The sequence below is a fragment of the Salmo salar genome, chromosome ssa18, assembly GCF_905237065.1.
Source record: "Salmo salar chromosome ssa18, Ssal_v3.1, whole genome shotgun sequence".
Classification (NCBI taxonomy): Eukaryota; Metazoa; Chordata; class Actinopteri; order Salmoniformes; family Salmonidae; genus Salmo; species Salmo salar.
This window is the reverse complement of record NC_059459.1, coordinates 41,096,701-41,100,235: the sequence shown is the minus strand read 5'-3', so window position 1 is coordinate 41,100,235 and position 3,535 is coordinate 41,096,701. Positions and strand designations below refer to the sequence as shown.

At 71.2% G+C, this 3,535-nt stretch overlaps 1 pseudogene; it reads right to left on the bottom strand.

Annotated features, from left to right (window-relative positions):
- Window positions 1-381, bottom strand: part of LOC123728656 (AF4/FMR2 family member lilli-like) — a 63,582-nt pseudogene extending 63,201 nt beyond the window's left edge.
- Between the last annotated feature and the right edge of the window lie 3,154 nt (window positions 382-3,535).

The window sequence follows — 3,535 nt, the reverse complement described above, 5'->3', positions numbered from 1 at the left end:
CTGCTGCTGCTGGTGGGGCTGCTGCCGCTGCTGCTGGTGCTGCTGCTGCTGGCGCTGCTGCTGTTGCGGGTTGCTGCTGCTGCTGCTGCTGCTGCGCTGCTGCTGCTGCTGCTGCTGTGCTGCTGGCTGCTGCGCTGTTGCTGCGCTGGCTGTGGCTGTGCTGCTGGTGCTGCTGGCTGCTGCTGCTGCTGCTGCTGCTGCTGCTGCTGCTGCGTGCTGCTGCCTCTGCTGTGTCTGCTGCGCTGCTGGTGCGTTGCTGCTGCTGGGTGCTGCTGCGCTGCTGCTGCGGCTGCTGCTGCTGCTGCTGCTGCTGCTGGTGGTTGCTGGGCTGCTGCTGTGCTGCTGCTGTGCTGCGCTGCTGCGTGGCGCTGGTGCTGCTGCGCTGTGCGCTGCTGCTGCTGCTGCTGCCGCTGCTGCTGCTGCGCTGCTGCGCTGCTGCTGCGGGTGCTGCTGCTGCGCTGCCGCGCCGCTGCTGCTGGTGCTGTGGTGCTGCTGGGCTGCTGGCTGTAGGCGCTGCTGCGCTGCTGCGGCTGCTGGTGCTGGGCCGGCGCTGCTGCTGCTGCTGCTGCTGCTGCTGCTGCTGCTGCTGCCTGCGCCGCTGCTGCTGCTGCTGCTGTGCGCTGCTGTGGCTGCTGCTGCTGGCTGCTGCTGCGCTGGTGGATGCTGCTGCTGCTGCTGCTGCTGCTGCGCTGCTGCTGCTGCTGCTGCTGGCGCGCTGCTGGGTGCTGCTGCTGCCGCTCGTGCTGGGCTGTGCGTGCGCGCGCGCTGCTCGAGCCGGCTGCTGGCTGCTGCTGTGCTGCTGGGGCTGCTGCTGCTGCTGCCTCTGCTGCGCTGCTGCTGCTGCTGCTGCTGCTGCTGCTGCTGTCTGCTGCTGCTGCTGCGGCTGCTGCGCTGTCTGCGGGCTGCTGCGTCTGCTGCGCTGCGCTGGTGTTGGCGCTGCTTGCTGCTGCTGCTGCTGCGCTGCTGCGGCCTCGTGCTGCTGCTGCTGCTGCTGCTGCGCTGCTGCGCCGCTGCTGCGCTGTTGCTGCTGCGCTCTTGCTGGGCGCTGCTGCTGCGCTGCGCGCGCTCTGTGCTGCTGCTGCTGCGTGCTGCTGCTGGCTGCTGCTGCTCTGTGCTGCTGCTGCTGGTGCTGCTGCTGTGCTGCTGCTGCTCTGCTGCTGCTGCGCAGCTGCTGCTGCTGTGCTGCTGCTGCTGCTGCTGCTGCTGCTGCTGCTGCTGGCGCTGCTGCTGCTGCGGGTCGCTGCGGTGCTGGCTGCTGGTGCTGCTGCTGGTGCTGCTGGCTGCGTGCTGCTGCTGCTGCTGCCGCGTGCTGCACGCTGCTGCTGCTGCGCTGTGTTGCTGCTGCGTGCTGGCTGCTGCTGCTGCTGCTGCTGTGGCTGTGCTGCGCGCTGCTGCTGCTGCTGCGCGCGGTGCTGCTGCGCTCTGCTGTGCTGCTGCTGCTGCTGCTGCGCTGCTGCTGTGCTCGTGGGCTCTGTTGTGCGCGCTGCTGCGCTTCTGTGCGCTGCTGCTGCTGCTGCTGCGCTGCGTGCTGCTGTGCTGCCGCTGCTGCTGCTCTGCGCTTGCTGCGCTGCTGCTGTGGTCTGTGCTGCTGCTGCCGCTGCTGCTGGCGGCTGCGCGGCCTGCTGGGCTGCGCTCTGCTGCCGCTGCTGGGTGCTCGCTGCCGCTGTGCGCTGCTGGGCGCTGCTGCTGTGTGGCCGCGCGCTGCTGCTGCTGTCTGTGCGCCTGCTGCTGTGCGCCGCTGCTGCTGCTGCTGCTGTGCTGCTGCTGCTGGCTGCGGGCGCTGCTGCTGCTGCTGCTTCGGCCGCTGCTGGCGGTGCTGCTGCTGGCGTGCTGCGTGCGCGCTGCTGTGCTGTGTGCTGCCGCTGGCACTGCGGCGCTGCGCGCTGGTGTGCGGCTGCTGCGCTGCTGCTGCTGCTGCGCTGCTGCTGCTGCTCGCTGGCTGCTGGCGCTGGTCGCTGCTGCTGCTGGCTGCTGCTGGTGCGTGCTGGGTTGGTGGTTGCTATGCTGCGCGGCTGGCTGGTGCTCCGCGGCCGCCGCGCTGCTGCTGCTCTGTAGCTGGTGCTGCTGCCGCTGCTGCTGTGCGCTGCTGCTGTTGGCCTGCTGCCTGCTGCTGCTGTGGTGCGCTGGCTGCTGCTGCTGCGGCTCTGCTGCCGCTGCTGCTGCTGGCTCGCTGCGGCTGCTGCTGCTGCTGCTGCTGCTGCTGCTGTGCTGCTGTTGGCGCCGCGTGCGGTGCTGGCTGCTGCTGCCGCTGCGGCTGGCTGCGCCGCTGCGCTGCGCCGCTGCCGCTGCCGCTGCTGCTGTGGCTGCTGGCTGCTGGCGCTGCTGCCTGGCGCTGCCGCGGCGCTGCTGCTGCTGCCTGTGCTGCTGCTGCTGCGCTGCTCTGGCGCTCTGCTGCTGACTGCTGCTGCTGCTGCTGGTCGCGCTGCTGCTGCTGCGTGCGGCTGCTGCTGTGCTGCGCGCTGCTGGTGTTGCCCCGTGTGGAGTCGCCGCTCGCTGCTGCTGCGCCGCTGCTGCGCTGCTGCTGCTGCTGTGTGGCTGCTGCGCGTTGTGCGCTGCTGCTGCTGCGCTGGATGCCGCTGCTGCTGCTGCTGCTGCTGCTGTGCTGCGCTGCGCTCTGCGCGCTGCCGGCGCGGCTGCTGCTGCGCCTGCTGCTGCTACGCTGGTGCTGTGCTGCTGCTGCGAGTCGGTGTGTGCTGCGCTGGCGGCTGCTGCTGGCGTGTGCTGCTGGCTGCTGCTGCTGCTTTCTGGCGCTGCCGCGCCGCTGCTGCTGCTGGGCTTGCTGTGCTGCTGCTGCTTGCTGCTGCCGCCGCGCTGCTGCTGCTGCTGGCGCTGCGCGTGCTGCGCTGCTGCGTGGGGCTGCTGCTGCGCGCTGCTGGTGCTGCGGGCGCTGCTGCGGGCGCTGCTGCTGCTGCTGCTGGGCTGCTGCTGTGCTGCTGCTGCTGCTGTCGCTGGGCTGCTGCTGGCTGCTGCCGCTGCTGCTGTGCTGCTGCTGCTGCGGCTGCTGCTGCTGCTGCTGCTGCTGGCTGCTGCTGCTGCTGGTTGCTGCTGCTGCTGCGCCGTGCGCTCTCTGGCGGTTGGCGCTCTGCTGCTGCTGCTGCTGCTGCTGCTGCTGCTGGGTGGCCGCTGCGCTGCTGCTGCGCTGCGGTGGCGCGTGCGTGTTCCTGTGCTGCCGTTGGCGCGCTGGTGCGGTGCCGCCGCGTTGCGCTGCTGCTGCTGCTGTTGGGTGCTGCTCGCTGGCGTGTCTGCTGCTGCTGTGCGCTGCTGCTGCTGTTGCTGCTGCTGCTGCTGCGCGTGTGGGTGGCGCCGCTGCTGCTGCTGCTGCGGGGTGCGGTGCTGCTGGTGCCTGCTGCTGGTGCTGCCGCTGCTGCTGCTGCTGCTGCTGCCGCTGCTGCTGTGTGGCACTGTCGCTGTGCTGCTGGTGCTGCTGCCTGTTGGGCTGCTGGCTGTGCGCTGCCGCGCCGCTGCTGCTGCTGCTGCTGCCGCTGCTGCGCCTCGCCGCGCGCTGGCTGCCGCTGCTGGTGTGCTGCTGCGCCTG